The sequence below is a fragment of the Sapajus apella genome, unplaced genomic scaffold (assembly GCF_009761245.1).
Source record: "Sapajus apella isolate SASKATOON/1434 unplaced genomic scaffold, GSC_monkey_1.0 scaffold117, whole genome shotgun sequence".
NCBI classification, from domain to species: domain Eukaryota; kingdom Metazoa; phylum Chordata; class Mammalia; order Primates; family Cebidae; genus Sapajus; species Sapajus apella.
The window spans coordinates 210,451-234,966 of NW_022437057.1; the positions used below are offsets into that span (position 1 = coordinate 210,451).

Here is a 24,516-nt window from a genome sequence, read left to right on the forward strand (position 1 = left end):
ATGCAGGTTTCACATCCTATAAATACTGCATTTTCTATCATATTTGGTTGAAAACAGTCTGCATGCGAGTGGACCCATGCCATTTAAACTAGTGTTGTTGGAGAGTCAACTGTACTTATGTTGTGCCAGGTCTGTGCCAGGCAGTGACTTCATCCTCCCCAGTCCCCAGGTCATCCCCAGCAAACATACAATCCAAATGCAAATACTGTAACCAAATGCAAATGCAACTTCAAGACAAGACCCTTCTCAACACCTTGCTTCCAAAAAGATTGCCACCTATAAGATCCTCTGATATGGAAAGTCTGGAGCCCCTGTGGTGTGGGCGAGTGTGCAGAGATGAAGAGGATGGCAGGGCCTCCTGCTGAGAGATTTTAGGGTTTCAAGGATGATCAAGTGGTTTCAGCCTATAACCAGCAAATGATTACTCACATTGAACACTGTGGGTCTTGGTTTCACCATTTGACATCACATTTAAAAGATCAGAAGCTAACAGTAGCATTATTGGAAAGAAAGCAATTTACTGAACCCCAATTTCGTGCCAGGTGCTGCACTAGGGGCTTTATATACATTATCTTATTTATACTCATGTGAAGCATTCCAGATGGTTAGAGTCCTGGTTATACCGATGAGGTTGCTGAAACTCAGAGAGGTAAGGAGGACCTGCGTAAGACAGCACGGCCAACAGAGACTCCACAGGGAGACTAAACTCTTCTCCCTCTATCATAGACCCTTCCTACAAGGGGATCCTGCCTCACCCCAAGTATGAGGATACTTCCCACAAATCTCTTTCTTCTGAAGTCAGTTCAGAGAGGCATCAGTATCCTCTGAGCCTGTGTAACAGATGGGGAAACAGATGTAGAAAAGGGGAATATCTCAGCAGCCATGGTCACTGGTAGGGGCAGGCCACCAAACCTCCTGCATTCATGGCACATCCCACTCAGATGGCCATTGGCTGCTGCCTCTCATGGTTGGAAATTGTAGGTGCGATGATGAGGTTTGTTGGACAGTTCAGATCTGTTCCTCTGGGCTTCCTGCATGTAGCCAGGTGGTCCCCTAAGGCTTTTGGGCATGTGACTGGTCCCCAGCAAGGCATCCACTTAGACCCAGGAGATCTGTCCTCGAGATTCTTCCCATATGGGGTCTTAACCTGCGTCTTGAGGCTGTATGATGTCTATGCCAGTGTTCTCTGCCCTGGCTGCACATCAGAATCACCTGGGAACTTTGAAAAATGCTAGCGCCTGACTGCCATGGCAGACCAATTGAAGGAACATCCCTGAAGGGGGGACCTCAGCATCAGAATTCTTTAGAAGCCACCCAGGTGAGTGTATTGGGCACACAGGGCTAAGTGGGGAACGGACACATCTAGAGCTGGGCGTGAAGTGCATGGTCTGAACCATCCCCCAGCCACAAGGATCAATTCAGGGATAGGCTTAAGACCCACACTAGTTCAAATGGCATGAATCTCCAAATTTGTGCCAGGAATAATGAGACAAAGATATTCTCCTTTACCAGACATGAATGAGAATGCACATAGCCCTAGGACCTGCTGGTAACTATTTAGGAATTATGAGAGTTTATCTAATAATCAGAGATTTAATAAGACAGACATCACATAAGGCAAGACAGAGAGAAGAAAAAAAACAACGAAGCAAGCAGAAACTGAGCCCTTGATGACATCATTTATCTGCTAGATCAGCTGCTTCTGAAGCTAGACATACCTCTGACCTCTTCAGGAGCCTGTGTCAGGTGCCTATGTAAGGTCTAGATCAGTGGTTCCCTTCCCCGCTGCCTGCATGTCAGAATCACCCAGGGAGCAGAGAAGGAGAATTTTTTTTGAAGTGCCAAATGCCTGTGCCTTATCCCAAATGAATTGCCTCAGAGCATCTGGAAGTGGAGCCCTGGTGAGACAACTCTCATCAGTGCGCTTTAAAGGCTCACCAGGTGATTCCAATGTACACCTAGGACTGCAAACCCCTGCTCTAGAATAGAGGAAGGACTGGTACCCCTCTCCCTGTGCTAACCAGACCATGAGTAATTCACCTGCATCAGTCCTGGCACTTAACACTGAGAGGAAAATCAGCAGCTGGGATATTCAGAGAGAATGCATGTGGAGGGAAGTTTTAAAACTAGTCTTCCGATGGATAAACAACAGGAAGGGAGATGATTGCCCTGATGGGCAGCGGGGAAAGGACATGTTGCAGCAATGAGAGGGCATTGGCCTCATCTCTAACTTGTGTTCCTGGAGGGACCCTGCTCATTTTGAACCATCCAACAAATTCTTACCATCACGCCTGCTGATGGGGACTCAACTGTGCAGCAGGTGCTGCGGCCACTTTGCCCGATCCCCTTGGCGCCCACCATCACCATGCAGGTAGACTCAAGTGCTGCCAACTGCAGTCACCCAAGAGATTTTGTCTACAGCTCTAACAATCACAGGATCTGTCCATGACAGCCCGCTCGCCACATTTTAGGTATTTGACTCTCTAAGCCTCACGTTGACATTTGATCTCCATTGCTGGAAGTAGGGCCTAAGAGAAGGTGTTTGGGTCATGGGGGCAGATCCCCCAGGACTAGATGAAGGCCCTCCCTCAGGGCTGAGTGAGTTCTTACCCTGTTAATTCCTTCAAGAGGTGGCTGGTAAAGAGCCTGACGCCACCACCCCTCACTTCCTCTCTCACCGTGTGATCTCCGCATACCCAGCTCCCTTTCACCTTCCTCTACAAGTGGAAGCGGCCTGAAGCCCTCCCCAGATGCAGATGCCCAGTTGAACTTTCCAGCCACCAGAAACATGAGCCAAATGAGTCTTTTTTTCTTTGTAAAGTACTTGGCCTTGGGTACTCCTTATCTACACAAGTCAACTAAGACATAGGCCCATTCTGCTGTGGATATGTCAGATCAAAGAATCGAGTCATCAACACCTCCTAGGAGAAGTCCTTGACCAATGAATGATGAGAGTTGGTGGACAAATACCCCAGATCCCTCTCAGTAGTAAGAACTTTGAGGTCTCTTCTATATCATCTCCTAGACTTCCCTGTGGGGACTGAGCCCCAGTTGCTCACAACAGTAACTAATGATGAATAAGAGAGACACATGTCCTGCTTTCATAAACTTCATATTCTAACAAGAGGAAATGGACATGAAATGAAATGATTTTAGATGAAATGGCATGAATAAATGTGTGACATGATAAAGAGTGTGCAGGGTGGCCATGGGCTACTTTGGGGGGTGGAGAGTAAGGCTTCCCTGAAGAGCAGACCACTGAGCTTGACATGACTTGAATCAGGGGATTCTCCATGGACAACATCTTTCTCCAGTCTCATGACAACCCTGTGGGGCAGGTATCCAAGGCACCTATTTTTCAGATGAAAAAAAAGGATGCCCGGAGTCATAGAAGGACTTACATAAACAGCTGGAAGTGGGCCTAAAAGTCTGCCAAGCTCCCAAATCCATGCCCAGCTTTATTTCTTAAAGTGCATAAAGACCATACTCCACCTATTCCTAAAACTAGCTCTGATGATATACAAACACCAGAAGGTGTTAGGAAGCAGATGCTATGAAAACTATTAGTAAAAACCAATGAAAACAAACCCACAAATCTGAGCCAAATTACTCCTCCTGTAACAGGACTCATGCCAAGGACATGTGCAAAGATGGCCATATGGGTTTCTTAGAGGAGCTGAAATAAGCATGTCCTTCCACATCAAAATGAGGCTCAACCTAACTGGCAGACCTCAGCTAGCCCTGCACTCTGCTCCATTGCCTTATGGGGACCAAGAAAGCTCAGAACTCGAACAGTTGGGGGAGCCCTAGAGGCAGCCAGTCCCACTAGGTAGGATTCTGAAGACCCATGAGATGCTACGGGTCCCAGTTCTAGAATAAAACATAGGGACTAAGGCTAAGCCAATCGTTACCCCCATTGCCTCTGGCCATAGTGAAATTTTAGGAATAGGCTTAAAACCTAAGTTCATGCAAATAGCATGGAATGTTAGGGTTTTTACTGAGAACAATGAAAGTTGCTCATTGTCCTGCTGGACATGAATGAAAACCACAGAGCCCTGCAAACTATAGGCACCATTATGTAATCTGTAGGGAAGCCAAGCTAGAAATGACCTAAGAGACCACCATGATCAAGGCAGAGGGATGACAGAATGGGTTGCTGATGTCACTGAACTGCTGATCAAGCTTCATCGGAAGTTACACTTACTTCTAGTGCTTATTGCACATATCCATAAATATCAAGAAGTGCACTTTTTTTTTTTTTTTGAGACAAAGTCTCGCTCTGTTGCCCAGGCTGGAGGGCAGTGGTGCAATCTTGGTTCACTGCAACCTCCATCTCCCGAGTTCAAGCAATTCTCTTGCCTCAGCCTCCCAAATAGCTGGGATTACAGGTGTGCGCCACCACGCCTGGCTAATGTTTGTCTTTTTAGTACAGATAGGGTTTCACCATGTTGGCCAAGCTGGTCTCATCTTGACCTCAGGTGATCTGATCACCTTGGCCTCCCAAAGTGCTGGGATTACAGGTGCGAACCACCACGCCAGGCCAAAATTAATTTTTTAAAGGCAGTTCTAGTTGGATTTTCTGTAACTTGCAACCTGACACTGTCCGTTAATAAGCCCCATTGTCCAACCCTCTGGTGTTTCTTCTGGCCACTTTATTCCCAGCCACGTTTCTCCGACTACATCGCATCCCTCTCTATTCCCAGCAGGAAGCCTGCCAACTCCAGTCTACCCCTTCTACCCTCATCCCAAAGCCCAGTCAGGACCCCTTTCCAGACTAGTGCAGGCAAGAGACGGAGGACCACAATCCTGTGTCACCTTTTACATTCGGCTGGTGTTCATGAGAACGCCTCAAGGCAGGCAAGGATTTTGAGGCAGGGGTTTAGGAACGGAGAGTATGCAATCCACTCCAACCCACTGCCTGCCCAGCCCCTCACTGTCCACAATGACACAGAATAGGCAAGTGCTGGGGGAGAGCCGGGGAAAAACAGACTATTGCGGATTCTATACAGAAGAGCAAGAAAGGGCACTAAACTTGCTGTGGTCCAGAAAGAAAGTAAAAGGAGGGAAGAAGGAAGCAGGGAGGTGGAAGGGGAGGTAGAGGAGGAATGAATAAAGGAGATAAAGTTCCTTTGTAGTAAATGCCAGCCCACTATGATGGTGAATTTTATGTGTTAACGTGGCAAGGCCATGGTAACCAGTTTTTGGTCAAACATCGGTCTGTTTAGCATTGTTGTGGAGGTATTTTTCAGCTGAGATTAACATTTAAACCCAAGACTCTGAGGACAGGAAGCCATCCTCCATAATGTGGTGGGCCTCATCCAATCAGTTGAAGGCCTCAATTGAGAGGACAGAAGTCCCCCAGGGAAGAGAGAATTCTCCCTCCAGGCTGACACATGACTCGGGACTGCAACATCAATTCTTCCCTGGATCTCAATTTTAGACTTGCCAGTTTCCACAATCACATGAACCCATTCCTTAAAATAAATCAGTCTGTGGATGTGTCTGTCCATCTGTCTCTTTCTCCACACACATTCTCACACAGAAACACACACACACACCCTGTTCTGTTTCTCTGGAGACCCTCGACTAATACATTCATTAAAACTAAAATATGGACCAGGCACGGTGGCTCACACCTGTAATCCCAGCCCTTTGGGAGGCCGAGGTGGGCGGATCATGAGGTCAGGCGATTGAGACCATCCTGGCCAACATAGTGAAACCCCGTCTCTACTAAAAATACAAAAATTAGCTGGGTGTGGTGGCGCACACCTGTAGCCCCAGCTACTCGGGAGGCTGAGGCAGGAGAACCACTTGAACTCAGGAGGCAGAGGTTGCAGTGAGCTGAGATTGTACCACTTTACACCAGCGTGGCAATAGAGCAAGACTCCATCTCAAAAACAAACAAATAAAAAACATATGTCCTTCGGGGTGTTAATGTTTGGTTGAGGAAACACAGAAGTTTAACAATTGTATCAGGCTGGCCACAGTGGCTCACACCTGTAATCCCAGAATTTTGGGAGGCCACGATGAGAGGATCACTTGAGCCCAGGAGTTCTAGACTAGCCTGGGCAACATAGTGAGACACTGTCTCCACAAAAATTGAAGAAAATTAGCTGGGTGTGGTGGTACGCACCTGTAGTCCTAGCCACTCGGGAGGCTGAGGGAGAAGGATGGCTTGAGCCCAGGAAGTAAAGGCTGCTGTAAGCCATGATCTTACCACTGTATTCCAGCCTGGGCGACAGGGTATGAGACTCTGTCTCAAAATAAAATAAAATAAAAAATAAAGCTGTACCAAAATTAGATAATCCTGGAAAACCAAGGACTGTGCAAGGACACTCTGATGAGTGGTTAAGGCAGGGTGGAGAGAGGGACAGCATTTCTGAAAAAAATCCTACTGCCAGCACCTACGAACAGCACCCCATGTACTATCACGAGCACCCTCTGACATAGGAATAGAAATATCTCCCCCTTTTCCAGACAAGGAGAGCTCAATAAGGTAAAAGCACCAGCCTGAGGTCACACGGCCAGTAATGAATGGGTACAGAACTTAATAATGATAATGATAATGATCATAGCAACGTTTATTTGGTGCTTATAATGAACCAGGCACCAGTCTGAATGCTTAATATAAATTATCTAATGTAATTCTCACCAAGAAAAAAATCCTGTTTCATTTGACATCCCCACTTTATCCACAAGGAAACCTACTGAGAAGTGATAGAGACAGGTTTCAGGTCAGCAGGTCCAGTCCCAAAGCCCATTCTCTGCGCACCCCTAACCTGGCTACCTCCAACAGAGACGTTTTGTCTCCCACACCTCCCCACTGCTGTTCACACAAAGGGAGGGGGTTCTGGTAATCCTGGAAGGCTTCCTGTCAGAGGTGGGCGGGGAGGAAGGCAGGCAGGAAAGGAAAGGCTGGCAGAGTCGGGTGGGGGGCCGGGCGGGGCCGGGACCACAAGGGGACGAGGCAGGGTGGACAGGTGGGCTGGGATGCCGGGCGAAGCAAACGGGCCTGCCCGGCAGGGCCGAGAGCCACTGAAGGGCTCCGAGGAGGTGGTGCTGTGAGATGGCGCTGCAGACTGGGTGCCTCGAGAGACCCCAAGAGAACAGCTCAGGAGGGACTGTGGGAACCTCCGGGAACCGCACCGCCCTGCGGGACCACCACGAGGAGAGTGAGTGAGTGAGTAGACCAAAATACTCACGACGGAGCAGGAGCAATGTGAGAGACCCTGGGGGACCATGGAGAGAACGTGGTGACCGATGGAGACGGATGAAAAACGACCCGCGGCTGTGAGTCTAAGGCGCCCCAAGGCCACCTCGGTTTGAGCGGCGCGTGCTGTTCGCCATCGGGCCGCTAGATGGAGCCGGCGCCCGCCGAATGCACCTGGGTCCGCCGCGTGGTTCTCAGGACCCGGCCCTGAGAGGACCCTCCACGGCTCCGGACCCCAGCGCAGCGCCGGCTTCAGCGCGTGCGACCCTGAGCCTGCTTTAGCCCTCTGTCACCATGGCCTTGAAATTCACAATTTGTCAACAAGGGGACCCACTTTTTCATTTTTATTTTTTATTTACATTTTATTGTATTTATTTTACGTATGTTGTTATTACGTGTTTTTGAACGGCTCTGTCGCCCAGGCTGGAGTGCTGTGGCGCGATCATAGCTCGCTGCAGCCTCCGTCTCCCAGATCAAGCCATCCTCCCACCTCAGCCTCCCGTGTAGCTGGGACTACAGGCAGCATCGCCACACCCAACTAAATTTTTGTATTTTTTGTACAGACAGGTTTCCCCACGTTAGCCAGACTAGTATCGAATTCCTGACCTCAAGTGATCTACCTGCCTCAGTCTCCCAAAGTGCTGGGATTACAGGTGTGAGCCAGGACGCCCAGCCCCACCTTTTCATGTTTGCACTGAACTTGGCAAATTATGGAGGAGGTCCTGCCCAGGGCTTTCGGTCTCCAGCACTTGCACGCCTTGACTCACTTTCCCTCCCACACCTCAGTGAGGAGAGATTAGGATCCTGTTTAATAGACCAAGAAACCAAGGCTTACAGAGGCGAAGAGACCTATCCAAAATCACTCCTTGGTCCTTGTTGGTGCAGGGCCAGAAGCCACATTTGTGACCCCAGGTACAGAGCTTTTTCCCACCCACCTAAGAGGCTGTCCCCTGGCAGTCAGATTGCTGCCCAGAAGGCAAAGACCCTCACCTATGCCCAGCAGGGAGCCTCCTTCAGGCTCACCTGTGCTTAGGGATAGCCTAGGGTGGGCAAGGGCATCTGGGCTCTGGTCACTCAGAGGCTGGGACAGAGTTGGGACAGGTGACAGAGCTGTTCCCAGAGTCTGTTTCTTCTGATGATTGGAAACTCCCTGGCAGCCGGGAGGAAAAGGCAGCCCTCAGAGCCCAAGCTGCCAGTCCTGGCTCCACCTTTTGGACAGCCAGCCAGAGGGCACTGGTGGTCAGAAGGACCTGAAGGACCTGCCCTCAGGGCAGCAGCCCACTCCCCTCCTCCCCACCCCCTGCCCCATGGAGCTCCCGCATGCAGAGTGGGAGGGAGGAAAGGGGCCTGGCTTCGGAGTGAATGAGACAGTGAGACTGGAGCCCTGGCTCCCCGAATTCCAGCTGCATGCCCTTAGGCGGGTGGCCCCTCTGAGCCTTCCTTTCATCAAAAGTAAACTCAAGATCACATTCTCCGGGCTGCTGCAGGGAGGGTTGCATATTGAAAGCACCTGGCAAGTTGCAGAGACTCCATAAATATCCCTTCATTTACTCTCAGTTTCAGTCACAAAGGCAGCTGGGTTGTCTGCTCTGGAATCTTCCCCTGGAGGACGAAGCACAGAAGCCAGTTCTGGGGGTCACAGACGCTCCCCTAAGCAGGGTGGGGGCAGAGTGCTCAGTGAGGGGAGGGCTGGAGGGCAGAAGAGCCGTGAGAAATGTGGTCTAGCAGGCCAGACCAGCCACCTGGGGGCAGCCCACTGAGGGTCTGGTCCAGAGCAGCCTGCTAGGTGGCCTTCCACACTGGTTGGGGCTGCAGACAAGCAGATGCACTGAGGGCAGGCCACTGAGCAGGAGGAAGACAACAGAAAGACAATAATAGTCGTATTGCCCCATGTGGTCATACAACCCCAGGCTGGTGCCAAAGCCTTCCCCTCACCGCATCCTCACTGCGGTGAGGATGTCCTTTAAAAATCAGTGACTTGCCCAAGGTCAAGAGAGTGACACAACGACGTGACCCAGCCTCCTTATTTTCAAGTCAGCAATCACCCTGGTATTGCAGAGTCAGGGCCCCAGAACATGGGACAAAGGGGCAGGAAAGACAGCCATGTCCCTCCTCATTCCTCTGTCTGCCAGCTCCACAGAGCTGGAAGCAGGCACTGGGGTCCAGAATCAGGGAAGGGAGAACAGAAGGTTCCCCTCATCCCAAGGCCTGTGACCTCCTCAGAGGGCAGTCAAATGACTGAGCCAGGATGAAAGGTTGTCCTGGAGCCCTTGGATCCCGAGAGGCTGGGCTCCAGCCCCACTGCTGCAATGGACTTGCTGTGTGACCTCAAGAACATGACTCTCCCTCTCTGAGCCTCTGTCTCCTCATCTATGAAACAAGGATGATAATCCTTACCTCACAGGACTGAATGGTGTCGGGACAGCATTTGAGTTTTACAGTTGGTCAGACTGGCTTCAGACTCCAGCTCTGTCCTTTATTCGCTGTATGATTTTGAGCAAGACTTCACCTCTCCAAGCCTCAGTTTCCTTGTCTGAAAAACAGGGATGTCAAGACCTCCTGCCAGCTGGACATGGTGGCTCATGCCTGTAATCCCAGCACTTTGGGAGGTCAAGGCAGGAGGATTGCTGAAGTCCAGGAGTTCTAGACCAGCCTTGGCAACCTAGACCTCAGCTCTACAAAAAAGTAAAGAAAATTAGCTGGGCATGGTGGTGCGCATCTGCTGTCCCAGCTTCTTAGGAGGCTGAGGCAGGATTGCTTGAGCCTGGGGGGTCAAGGCTGCAGTGAGCCATGATCTCGTCACTGCATTCCAGCTTGGATGAAAGAGGGAGACCCTGTCTCAAAAGGAAAAAAAAAAAAAAAAAAAAAAGCAACCTCCTGTCTAGGATGTTCTAGTATGTTTGAGATTAACATGATTGAGTCTCAATCTCCCAAGAGAGATGGAGGCTGGAGGTAGCCAGAGCTGCATTTCACTACAGACGCCACTCAGGCCCTGGCCTGGCACCTGCCCCAGCACCCAGGCTAATCTGACGCCTGCAGAACCACCCATGCAGAGGCATTCCTGCTGTCACCGGACAGCCTCTCAGGAATGAAAGCTGACAGTGAAAATGAGTAGCGACATTAACCAGGTCACATCAACCATGCAAAGACTGCAAACTATTTGAAATCTGGATCTAAAATCTGGATCTAAGAGACAAAAATCTTTTGTTTCATGATCTCGGAATCTTTGAAAGCCTCTTGGATTCCTCCTCCCAACAACAAACACAAAAACACTAGGTAAAAACCACATCTCAGAGGCAAGGCTAGGGCAGGAGTTACAGAATCCCCGAGATGAGTAGGGCATCTAGTCCATTTCTGGGCTTCATGCTGTTGTTTTTCTTCACTACACAAAAAGCAAAAAGCAGTAACAAATGTGCCTCCAAGGACAGTACCCCCTGGAGTCAAGGAACTTAGGTTCCAACCCAGCCGTTTCCTGTCTTCCTGTATCTCAGCTTCCTCATCTGTAAAGAAGGCTAAGAACACCTATCCCAGTGGATTGTTTTAAGGATTAATACATTAATTCAAGTAAAGCCCTTAAAAAACTGACTGGCACATAGCAAGCACTCACTTATAAAAAATAGAATAACATTATAATTACTATTATTGTCCTATCCTGTCGTGCTCCACAAGAAGGATCCCACATGATCCTTATAATGAAGTCCCACTACTTAGCAAGACACACCAGGCCATGCACAACCTGCCCCTCCCTCTGCCCATCTGCATCTGCGGATCCTTCCTGCCTGGAATTCTATATTCAGCTAAACCACACCATACGCCGCTCCCTGGGGTGTGAGTAGCATTTCCTGCGTTCCTGCTGTTGCACACACTGTTCCCTCTTCTTGAAATCTTCTTCCCACCTTGCCCAGTGGCAGACGTCAAGTCACCCTTTAAGACCCCATGTAACTGTCACCACTTCTGAGCAGCCTCCCGACCTTGAGTGTGACTGACTCCCCTGTACGTGGCACCTCCCCTGCTCATCGTACATTCTGCATCCGAGCACCTGTTCCAGTGTTTCCGTGTCTGTGTCCTCCAGAATCAGGGGCTCCTTAAGGGGAAGGCTCATGTCACGTTCGTCTCCCCCACGTCAATCTGGTGCTTCACACGTGCACGTACAGGCACTCAGGAATTCTTTGGTGAATGACCACATCTCTGGCCAACATTCCTGAGATTTTAACAGCATAGAAAAGTGCATTGACCGTGGACATCACAATAGAGCTAAACAGAATGTCCAGTACCTGTCACCTTTCCTTCCCCCAGGAGGACAACTGGGCCTTCCCTAGAGTCAAGCGTCCCCCAGACTTAGGCTCATACACACAGGAGAAAAGAGAAAGCAGGTCTTTAAAACCATCCAGAAAAGCTTTCGCTTCCCACTGGCTGTGGTCCCAGGCCCTGCGCAGTGCTCTTCAAGGGATTCCTGGATTACTTCCAGGAGCGGGTTGGATGCCTCTTGATACTCCCAGCCCCTGCCTGGAGATGGATCTCTAGAGTGAGATCAGACCATTTAATCACGGTGTGGGGCCAGGTTCTCATGATAGCCAGCCCCCATGCCCTGAGCAGACCAGCTCTGACCTGAAGAGGGGGGCCAGTCTGGGGCATTGTTTCTCTGATTGTCTGGACAGTTCTAGAAACAGCTCCGCTGAGAACACCGCCCCACCTTGCAGTTACATCTGCTTGTTTTTTCTATCCCTTCTTATGTTGCAGGACCTCCAGTGACCTTCTCTAGGGAGGGAAATGAGATCAGGAACTAATATTTACTGAGCACCTACTACATACAAACCACTATACCTAGTACTTTACTTCAACCTCAGTTTGTTCCCAGGCCCACAGCTCTTGTGTGATGGAGCCGGAAGGTGCGTGCCAGGCTGCTTGACTCGAAAGCCTGCTCCAAACCTGCGGGAATGATGGTTTGCAGAGGGAAGATAAGGGGGGCCATTTCCACCTACTTTGGCCTGGTAATTGATGAGCACCTGGGGAAGTTTCCCCATTACAATAAAAGGTTGCTTTCTCCTTCCTCTGTCTGCCTCCAGAAGAAGCGCCCCTGATCTGTGTAACCAAACACAGAGGTTTTCTTTCCAGTGGTGTTCTCTGACATCAGTCCTCCGCCAGAGAGCTCCCCAGGGAGGGGCCTGGGACTCCACTTTCCTCTGAATCCCTCTGCTCCCCAGATTTCATTCTCCACGCACAGGGGCAGCTTGCTCTCGGCAACTGTGCGGTGTCAGCCACCTAACTCCCCTCTTTACGTCTGAGGGACGAGCGGACCTGGACTGCCTTCCTGGACTGCCCTGCGCGGCACGTCTCCTGGGATTTCCATAGCAGAAGGCCCCTACTCCCACTGCATCTCCCACCTACCACCTGGGCCAGCTCCGTGTCTTCCAGGCTCCCATTTCTCCAGCCTCAACTACTAGAGGCTTTTGTCTACCCAAGCCTGGGGAACTGCTGTTGGTGAAAACTGCAGAATTCATTGTTTTTGAAGATGTCTAAGTCCCAGAAAACATAAGAAGCTTTGAGATGGCTTTTATTGTGAAGGAGAGTGGTCTTCACTTGTAGGGAACACTTTTTAATGAGAGCTCAGGTTAATGTTAAGTGACACATGTCATAGAGCCAGCCACGAGTCTTTCTAACTTTGTTGTGGCCACGAATAATAGACATGTACAATCAAGTCCCCAGGTCAACTGAGGGACAGATTGCTGGCAGAACCTCCCTCAGCAGATTAGCAACTTGACCTGAAAGCTGCCAGCGCAGTTTGGGACGTTTGCGATGAGCAACTCGTATTTAGTCTTCATTGGTTGTCACATAATCACTTAGGGCAGCTCTTAAAATATGTCCAAACAAAGAGACAGTGAATAGGTCTTGAATAACAGTCCCTCTCCTGTTTCAGACCTGACAGTTTCAGCCAATAGGAAGACATGAAAGGTAATGTGGGAAGAATGGGCTTTTTAGACATACCTGGTATTGAACCCTGACTCATCATGTGCTAACTGAGACTGGGCAAAGTGTCTCAGCTCCCTTATCCAGCTTCCTCCTTGGCTGTAGAGTCAAAACACATCCTTGGCCCCACAAGTTTCTCATCAAGGGAAATGAATAAACAGGGCAAACACCTAGGAGGTTGACACCCAACAGGCACCGAGGAATGTTCATTTTCTTCCTCTCTCCTGCTGTCATCTCAGCTCTCATATCTGGAAACTAGAATAGCTGTCTACCCCTCACCCAGGCTTTGCCCCGAGCCCAGATGGTATCTAGGAAGACCCACAGGATTTAAAGACTTGCTAACAACTAAAAGCCATGAATCCCTTTTCCTCTTCTGTGCTCTGTTCTGAGTCCTCTGTGTGTCTATAGCTCATCTCATCTTCCCCATAGCCCTGAAGTAGACAGGCAAGATGATCATGTCCGCATCTCAGAAAGGGTGAAATTAAGGCAGAGAGGTGAAGACACTTGCCCCATGTCACCAGTGGAGTGAGCTGATGTGGACCTACCACTTGAACCCAAACCATCCATCTAGGTTCGAAGCACACTAATAGCACCATGCTACAACTCTGCCTCCTGAGCCACAGGACAGTAGGGATCAGACGTCCACGCGCAATCTTTCTAAGCAAAAGTAGCAAAGCAGAGAGGGTGAGGAGTCCAACAGACTCAAGAAGGAGAGCGGAAGCCAGCTGTGCTCACTCAGGAATCCAAAACACAGCTTGCAGCCTTTAGTGACAGAGCCATGCGCTTGCTCGAGGGCTGCTTCCCAGAGAGAAGACTGGGAATCAGAAACAGAGCGAGGGGTACCCTGCTGAGTCAAACAGAGGCCAGACCAGGGAATGCATTAGAGAAATGGCCCAAGAAAGGCTGGGACAGGCTCAGATTCACCCAGAGATACTGGGCCTTGAATAAACCTGTTTATTTATTTATTTATTTTGAGACACAGTTTCACACTTGTTGCCCAGGCTAGAGAGCAATGGTGCAATCTCAGCTCACTGCAACCTCCATCTCCCAGGTTCAAGCGATTCTCCTGCCTCAGCCTCCTGAGTAGCTGGGATTATAGGCATGCACCACCAAGCCTGGCTAATTTTGTATTTTTAGTAGAGATGGGGTTTCTACATGTTGGTCAGGCTAGTCTTGAACTCCTGACCTCGGGTGATCCACCCACCTTGGCCTCTCAAAGTGCTGGGGTTACAGGCATGAGTCACCGGGCCGGTCAAACCTGTTTATTCTTTTAGAATAAGTTGTTGTCAAATGGAAGGGTCAGTGTCTGAAATAACTACTTATATTTGTTATGTATTTTCCAGGTATTTCACACGCATTCTCCATTTAAGACTCACAGCAACTCAGCAACTTATTATCCCCTTTTACAGATGAGAAGGGGTTCATCGAGGCAGAGGGGTTTATTTATTCAGGTTTACATGGCTGCCTGTGACAGGGTTGGGTTAACCAGGCCTGTTCTGTCTCTGTGCCTGCCATGCTTCAAGTGAGAACAGGGTACTCATCCCAGGATCCATCTTTGCAGGCATTCAGGTGTTTCCGTGTCCACCTGTCCCCTCAGTAGGCTCTGTAGGGTCACCATCCTGATGCCAGGGAACACGCTCACCCACGGGGTCAGGCTGCTATTAGAAATTCCTTCCAGAGAGGCCCGGTGAGAGGGAGGCAGGCAGACAGACATCTGTGGGAGTCACATTCACCCCTGACAGCCTATTGCCAGAAGGAAGCCACATGCCTCACCTCGAAGCTCATCTGACTGGAGTCAGGCACAGCCAGATACAGTTACAATTGTGTCCAGAGGCCCATGGGGACCGGCGGGGCCCTTCTCGACAGCTGTTATGGCACAGCCCATCTGGAAGGGCTCTTTTTGTTCAATGTGTAACCCTCTGAGGACCCTCAGGGCCAAGGGAAACCACACCCTGGGTGAAGGAGATGCTCAAGGAGGAGGGTCCCTCTACAGAGGATGAGTTAGGACACGCAGGACGGGCCCACATTTTCCTCCCCACCCTGCCTCCCAGAGAGATCGAGGGTAGGGAAGGCTCACATTTCACAGAGGAGAGATGGTGAGCCTCTTGAGTTTTAGGAATCTGTGAAGGAACACCCCCGAACACCTACCATGCACCCCCCAGCAAGAAAAGGGACTCCCCGAGTTCCAGCAGCTTGGGTAAAGGCCCAAAAAGTGACTCCCATGGGGCTCAAGGAGGAGGGAATGTTGAGGTCCCAGCCTGCAGTGGATGGGCAGCACCCTGCCCCAGCTTCTCGCAGGCTCCCAGGAAATGAACAAAAGGCTCCCTCAGCTCACCCGTTGGCAGCTGCCTCTGATCCGAGGCCATTCACGAACTCTCACTCAGGCGCTCAGCCCCCGAGACAGCCTGGAGGTCTTGGCAGCGGACCAGAGAGACTTTCAGCCAAAGACAGGTCTGGTTTCCCTGGAGAAAAAGAAACCTCACTGGCTGCCTTCCCAGAGCGTCTGCTTAGGGGGCTTACCCAAGTAAACAAAGCTGTTCAATGTGGGTGTGTGGGCTGAAGCCCGCTGCACTAGAAGCTCCCTCTGCACTGCAGGTGCTGCCTGACCTCAGGCACCACTCTAGCAAGAGAGTCTCCAACCACCGTGGGGCCTGGCCCTGCTGCTGACTGGCCTCTCCTACCCTCAGCCTGGACCCTCTCCACCTGGAGCCCCTCTCCTTCCTGCCTCCTCTGATTCAAGCCCAGTGGGTAGGACTCCTACTCCCCCTCCTCTTCCCTGAATGCAGTAACAGCGAGTGTGCTCCTGAGGGTGACGTGAGGGTGACATGACTGACTGAGCTTCCTCTTCCACCTGGGGAGCTCCTGCAGACCCGTCACATCAACCCCCTGCCTCCTCTGCAACCTTGGACAGGAGGTGAGCTTCTCTGAGCTGCAGCTTCCTCATCTGTAAAATGGGAGTAAGAGTATCTCTATCAAAGCTGATGATGACTTCAGGCAAAGCCACAGAGACAGAAACAGATGAATGGTTTCCAGGGCTGGGGCAGGAGGAATGGGGAGTAACTGCTTGATGGGTACAGAGTTTCTGGTTGGGGTGATGAAATATTCTGGCATGAGATCACAGCAATGGTTGCACAACCTCGTGAATGAACTTCATGCCACTGAACTGTACACTTTAATATGATTTCAATAGTAAATTTTATGGTGTGTATATTTTCTCACAATTTTTTTAAAGTTCCTATGACATTAAATGAAATGAAGGTTGTACAAATGATTGCACGGCCTGGCATATTACAGTTTCTCAACAGATTTTAATGTCCTTCCTTCCCTCAGCCTGTCACATTGAAATGTAGTCAGCATACCTCCCTCTACCCCACATGCCCATCCAGGGCAGACTATTTTTCTATTTAGATACTTTCTCCAAGATGCTGATAGGATGAATCATGTTTTTCATAAAGTAAAGCCTTTGATTCACCAGTAGGAGAGTTTCCAGTGCTGCCTCCCCTGTTCCCTCTTCTGGACTTACCTGTGTCACTGGCCTTGTCAAGGGTAACCAACCCCAGGATTGAGTCCTAGCAGAGGAAGGTAAAGGACTGTCTGGATACCCAGGCTAGGGACTGCTGTCAGTATCTTTTTCTCACTGTTTCCAAAACACTGTCATCCTAAAAGATAAAACCTCTCATTGTTGGGAAGCACTTTTCCAAGAGCCTCCTATGTTTCTGCACATCTTGTGAGTAGAGACACTGCTTTGGTTACAATCTTTTCAGGAATGTTTGCAAAGCAAATAGCCTCAGAAGATATAGTGTCTCCCTTCAATGCAAAGAGCAGGTAAGCTTACTCTCCATTATGAAATACCTGGGTTCCCTAGGCTTAGGGCTCCTCTCCTGTAATGCAACCCACAGCAGTTACAGATGACACCTGGCCCACTTTGTGCCACCCCATGGGAATAAGGGTTTGGGAAACTGGAACCAAAAACGAATTGAACATAACAAAGCTCAGCTAGTATTTGTAATCATATTACTTGCTTTTCTCCCCTACTATGCTCTAAGCTCCTTAAGCGTAGGCAGTATACTTTTACTTATCTTTGTATTTCACAGAATGGATACTGATGAATATTTGCTGGCTGGCTGGATGGATGGGTGGATGAATGGATGGATGGATGGATGGATGGATGGATGGACAGACAGATAGATGAGTGGGTGGGTGGGAGGGTGGGTGGGTGGATGATGGATGGATGGGTAGATGGATGAATGGGTGAACGGATGGGTGGACAGGTGGGTGGATGGATGAATGAATGGGTGGGTAGGTGGGTGGATGTGTGGATGGATGGATGGATGAATGGATGGGTAGATGGATGAATGGGTGAGCGGATGGGTGGACAGGTGGGTGGATGGATGGATGAATGAGTGGATGGATGGGTGGATGGGTGGATAAATGGGTAGGTGGATAGGTAGATGGGTGGGTGGATGGATGGGTGGATGGATGGATGGATGGATGGATGGATAAATGAAGGGTGGATGGATGGGTGAATGGATAGACGGATGGATGGATGGATGGATGGACAGATGGATAGATAGGTGGATAGGTGAATGGATGAATCGATGGATGGATGGATGGATGGATGGATGGATGGATGGATGGATGGAGAGATATTTCTCTTGTGTCATCCTGGCAGTTTTATCTGATGCTTCGCCTCTCATTCTTACAGCTTTTCTAGCTCCTGACGCCATACCCAGCATTGTAGCCACTTACCTTGACAGCTATTTTCCTGGCTCAAACCTTGTGATGTAGATAATAAGACTCAAGCACTGTGCCTGGGGCCTTGGATTTGGAGGTTGGGGAGAATCCTGTATCCTTGCCTAGGTCTGGACATCTCTCCTGTCCTGCCCTCCCAGCTTTGTCCTAGCATGGGCTCCACTCCCAACTTTAGGACCTCATGGTGTGTGCAGTTCTAATGTACCCAACAAGATATCAGTCCAGACTACCAAAACACATGTTGTTTACCCCTAAACCAGAAAACAAGATGTTTGTTTCTCACATTTTTTCCAGTTAGGCTGAAAGGGGTCATAGTGCTGGGCACATAGCAGGTACTCTGTTAATATTTATTTCATAAATGGATGAATAAGCCTGAAATTCATCGCCTCCTTCTTATGTTATTAAAGTCAGCCACCTGGGCAATAAGGCCTAAAAATATAACCCAAAAGAGGGAAACCTGAGATATCACCCCAGGCATTCCTTTTGGCTCGGCATCCACATGGCAAACACAATCTCCAGAACAGTGCGGTGATGGCATTGGATATGCCAGCCAGACTTCCCTGGGGTAAGAACCCCTGCCTCTGTGCACAGCTTCTTCACAGATCATATACGATGTATAAGGTGATTAAAAGGTGTACCTCCTCCACATGCACTTATAATTGCAAACAGCTACTCCCCTTTTCTGCAGCCACACAAAAAGTTTGGCCAATTGGCATCTTGCCAAGAAAAACCTGGCAGTGAATAGCTATTTAATGTAAAGGCTGTGGGACCCATTTTTCAGATGGCTGAGAGGAAGGCATGTCCAGCAGGCAAACTGAAGTGCCAAATCTGTGGTGCTGGGGTCCCAGATTCATCAGCCACAGAGACACTGCATCCCCTCGCCTCAGTTCACCGAGGAGGGCTGAATTTTTTTATTTTAAGAATAATATTTAACGGAGTATGATCCACCACATCCGGGTGTGATCCACCTGGTATTCACTGATGCATTCGTTTGTTTGTTTATATACCTGTCTTCACAGAAGATCTTTGTGTAATTATATAAGAGTTCACATAAAGTGGAATGAAACAGGATTGGTTATAAAACACAAAACTTTAGAGTTGACTCATGTGTTCTCTTAACCAAGTTCTAGAGAGCGCAGAGGTGTTGCCAGGCCAAGCAGAAGGCCTGGGTGTGGCTGCTGTGTTCCAGGACCTGGCCTCCAGCATGCCAAGCCCATGAGCTCAATTTTGCCAGAGCTCTGAGAGTTTCCCAGCCTTAGAGGGAACCGGCTCACACAACCAAGTCACAAGGGGCTCTTGTACAAATCAGAATTAACTCCACTTGACTAATGTATTCTGATAATACAACAAGAGGAAAAGAACAAGAAGCAGGGGAAGGAAGAAGAAAAAGAAAAAGGAAGGAAGGAGGGAAGGGAGGAAGGAAGGAGGAAAGGGAGGGAGGGAGGGAGGGTTACCCTACACAGTCAGCACTGGTAACCCCATAAACAAATTCAAAAGGGAAGCTAAAGTATTAAAAGAACATCACTTCTTGAGCTGAAATAAAAGCAAAGGAAAAGGAGGTTCGTGGAGGCATAGAGGGGCTGTCACCCAGACCTGTGCTGAGGTCTCATGAACTACCCTTTCTCCATCAGTGACAACCTTTCCAATGTCCCAAAACATTTCTGAAAGATTCCAGCCTCTTTCCTTTGCAAGGCCCTGGAAAAACACTACCAAATTCTTGTTCTGTGAGTTTCCTATCTCACGGCTCCAGGCTGACGATTCCCATCAGCAAACTCTGCTGTTTTTCAGAGACCATGCAATTCTACTGAAGATGTGTCAGTCTTAGTTACAACTTCTCTCTGCCAAGACATTGCCCAGGCCACCTCAATTAGAGTTTGGGACATTCCAGAAACTCTTTTGCCATCATCTTGCGTAATGTCTACAGACGATTTTTTTCCTTCACTGTGTGTGATGTTACTCTGTGACTTTTAAAGGGTTACATTAGTTCTAAATGACTGAGGTGGGGAGGAATGACTCTTCTCTCTGGTATGGGTGGCTCATTAATAGTTCAATCAGTAAAAACACGGTTTAAAGAGCAGGGACAAGCCGTGGCCTCAAGCAGGTGTTTTCCATGGTCTAATTACACATTCACCATAATGGTTACCAACACCAAAAATCCCATTGAAAAGCAAAGGTGCTTGATGGCATGGGCTCTGGTAGAAGTCAGTGGTTGGCTATTGTTTTTCATTCACCTGACCTTCCAGTCCAGTCAAAGAAGGAACTGGCAGCAGGCACATATACACTGCTGATGATTCCTCATCAGAAGTATTGCTATTTGGATTCCATTTCTCACACTATTCTAGAAATGCAGGCATCTGAACTCCCCAGGCACATGTGTGTTTTGACCAATTATTTTAACAAGTTCTAAGCAGAGCATCGCAGCAAAGACAAGTATAAGCAATTGCTCTCTAGGCAGAGAAAATGGATACGGGCCGTTTTCCTTATATTAGGGGTATAGTTGTCACATAAAATACCAGGATGCCCAGTTAAATTGAAGTTTCAGATAAACATCAAATGATACAATATTTAGGACATACTCATATTAACAAAGTATTCATTGTTTTTCTTAAATTCAAATTTAACTGGACGTCCTGTGTTTTTGTTTGCTAAACATAGCAGCCTTAGATAGGAAGGAGTGAAAGAGAAAATTTTGAATTCATCCTTCCTAGTGAGTTACATGTAAAATACATACCTGCAGAGACACGTCAGTGACCATAGCCACAGATTTACCCTAAGGCAGCAGCCGAGAGCCAGAACAGGGACTCCTGGCTGTGACAGGTAGGAAGGCTTCCTTCTTGTTTTGTAAACCTCTCTGGCATGGAAGAAAGAAGGAGGGGCGGCATTATTTAGTATAGTATCCTCTACTGAAACCTCTGTTAAGATGCTCAGAGGACAAAGGCTACTTTTGGACCTTCCTTTATTTTAAAGATGGGAAGTTTGGAGTCACACAGGTTCCCTGAATGGAACAGGGAGCAATGAAAGACAGGAGATGTTTCGTCCACTCCTCTCACTGCCCTGTTGTCTCTTCCCAGGATGTGAAGGCCAATCTTGCAGAAACTGAGAAAACATGGCTGACAAATCAATAACCTCTGGCCTGGGGATGGAGATAATTCAAGAAGAAGAAGAGAGCGGTTTTTGTTTTCCTCCATAAGTTTCCTAAGCAATCATATCTGTCTATCCCCACCTCTAGGTGCTTCGCAGTGGTGTCATTTCATAATCGGAAAGAGTCACAGGCCCACGTGTGTCTTCAGTACTTCCAACACTGCCGTTGACCACAACTGGGATCTGGGACAATTCGTGTACATTTTCAGGATCTCAGTTTTCCCATCCTTAAAATAAAGGCAGGTCTTTGATCATTAGAAAAGGGGGAAAGGAGGAGGATTATTAGTCTCAGAACTCAATGGAAAAACAAAACTTAATGAAAAGATGGTATAAGAACCTTCCTGTTTTAAAATTCCATGAGCTTGTGTCCACATTTATATATTGGCTGGAGCATGATCTACTGTGAATGACTGTGCACTGCCCTTGATGGGGCAAGATGTACGTTCTGCACTGCTCTTCCAATCAGCTATAGGGACTGAAGTTTGCTGAGTCATCTCCACTTTCTTACCAGGTCTGCAGTGTTGATTAGCAAGGTGGGCAGCACAGTTGGTCTGCAGCCCTTTCAAGGTTTCTCCACCTAAATCTCACTGCCTCTGCAGACACCAACCGCATGACCTCCGCACTGCAGCTCTTCCCTAGCAGATAAGCCCTGTTCCCGTGATATATATGCCCAGTGAGCAGCTTCCCAATTAAATCTTCTATTGGCTCTCCATTGTCTATGTGATGAAGTCCAAACTTGTTGGCTTCTCCTAATGGATCACAGGTCCACCTCTTGATACTCCTTTTTATGTCCCCTACCATGATGTCTTCCTAAGACTCCTTCTCTGCCTCACAACCTCTGGCCTTTGCACGGACTATCCACTCTACCTAGAAGGGCCCCGCTGCTCATCCTCAAGAACGAGTTCAGGTGTTGCCTCCCTGCTGAGTCTGTTCAGAGTCCCAGGGAGTCACGCCCTCCTGCCTCTCTTCTCCCACCTCCTCGGGACCCTTTCTCTATAATGGCACTTCCCGCCCTATATCGTGGGTTGCTTGTTTATGACTTTCTCCCCTCCAGTTGACTGTGAACCCCTCCAGAGGGGTCATATACACCATGTCTTACAGATCTTTGAGTCCTCAGGACCTAGCACAAGACTTAGCCCAGAGTGGGTCCTAGAAAATGTTGAATTAATGAGTGAAGAAGCCACATATAATTCAAGTATTTCCCCAGCCTGTAAGTTATGGTTGAAAGAGGCAGTTCATTATCTCTGAAGAGTCCTACACACACCACGATCTCACTAGCTAGAAGGGACAAGCCACTGTGGAGTGCAAGTACAAAACAATGTCAACACCATCTCAGGAGGCAAGTCACGGGCAGGGCCTCTGCTTCATTCTGGTCTCAGTCCCTGAGTCCTTCAAGGACCTGGCTCCAGGTCTTTCTATCAGGGCCCATGGTGCTGGGGTCATCCTGGTAGAGGCTGGGGAGAACAGCTAAAGCTCAGCCTGAGCCTCTACATGGGAATTGCTGCTGAGCAAAATTATAGCCAGGAGGGAGCTGGCACTCTGTGCTCAGGTGGCTGTCCCTCCCCCGTGGCCATTTGCCAGCTCCCAGATCCATCATGTTCCCACAAATCAGAGATGTTTTCTCATGAGTCATTGCCTGGAAAAACGAGTTAATCACCTTGCCTGAGAGCTGGTCTGGCAGGGTCCCCTGTAGGGGTTGGGGGACATGGCCCAAATGGTCATATAGGGCAGGAGCCAGCTGAAGTGGAGGGAGATTTACTACAGATGGCACTGTCGGTGACGCCAAGGACAACTTCCCAGGGAATCACACTAAACAGGGCTCAGTTTACACTCCTGAGAGTCAGACAACCTCCACCTTCACACGTGCACACACACACACATACACACACACACACACACACACACACACACCAGCAAAGCAACTCTCTCCCTCACAAGAGCTGTGGAGCTCTGGTTCAGGGACCCTTCAGAGGATTGTCACTGGTTCCCATCTGCTCCTCCTTGGTGGCCCCTTCAAGATAAATGGCCCTGACTGCTTCACCTCCTGGTCCATCTTCCTGAGCTCAGGGATGCTTTGCAGGTAAGGTAACCACAGGCAAACACTAGGCAGAGGCTACCTACAGAGACCTCTACCACTTCCCAGGGTCAACACAACCTTTTCCAGACGTCACTCTTTCCCACCTCCTGACCTGTCTAATTTGTATCTAATGACAAAGGTTCTTTGCTTGATCAAAACTTTGCCAGGCTCCTGGACCTTCTCGTAGGTCCATCTATGAATTTTCTTGTAAAACCCAGTTTTAGCAAGACCCCCTCCCCCTACACCTTTGATATCTGCTCAGCGTCCGGCACCTTCCACCCTCCCCTAGGTGAGGTCTGATCGCCCAGGCCCGCCTTCAACAAAAATCTTTTAGGTGGATTTAGCCAGAATCCTCCTCACTCCTGATAGTTCCTCTTAGTCATTTTCTTTTCTTTTCTTCTATCAAGCTGTTCTTTATTTGAGGGAGAGGGCAGGGGAGGGGCTCAGTCTTTCTTGGCAGCAGATTTCCTCACAGTGGCCAGGATGTTGCTCAGCTCCTCCCACTTCCTCTTGGCGTGGATGTGAGTCCCCACCCTTTTCTTGATGAACTTGAGGGCCCGTTTGTCCTTGGAGACCTTCAGTAACTCCATGGCGTGCCGCTCGTTCAGGGCGAAGCCACCCACCTCCCGGATCGCGTCCCACAGGAACTTGGTGTTTGGTCAGACGCCTGCGGCTGCGGCTGTGCCTAAGCTTGCTCGTGTTCTTGGTCACCTTGTGGCCCTTGTTGAGGCCCACAGCCTCAGGGTAGCACAGAGCCATGGCTGCTACTCTCCAGTGGCGGCGGTGGTGGAAGCCTCTTAGTCATTTTCTATCCGCTGACCCTACCCTGTTCCCTGGCTATATAAAGTCTTACTTTCCCATGATGTATTCAGATTGAACCCAATCTCTTTTGCAGAGCCCACACTGCAAAACCCCACTGCTGTAATTCTTCTACCTGTTGCAATGGTCCTGAAGAAAGTCTTCCTTACTGTGCTCTAATACGTGTCCTCATGTAATTTTGTTTTTTTTTACTCTGAGACCCTTCTGCCTGGTACAGATGGAGCCTGGGGTCATTGACAGTGCTCCTGAGTGCACCTGCGCCTTCAGCTCCCTCATCTCACCTCCTCATGGGGCCACCCCAGACTCCCTCTAGATCTTTCTCCACACTCTTTTGAGGTGTGCAGTGGAGAAAAAGCAGGGGCCTCAACAAGGGCCAGGGGATCTTGGGTCAGATTTCATCTCCGCCAGTGGTGCGAATGTGAGCAAGTTATTTGAACTTTGGGACCACTGACTCTCCTTACGTGGGGATATTACCTAGTAACAAGGCAGCTGAGGCACTTGAGCCACAGTCAGCATGAATTCTTTTTCATTTCCTTTAAGCAAGTCACCT

General features: G+C 49.1%; 1 pseudogene; it reads right to left on the reverse strand.

Annotated features, from left to right (window-relative positions):
- Window positions 1-19,405: 19,405 nt before the first annotated feature.
- LOC116538084 lies at window positions 19,406-24,247 on the reverse strand (annotated as a pseudogene).
- Between the last annotated feature and the right edge of the window lie 269 nt (window positions 24,248-24,516).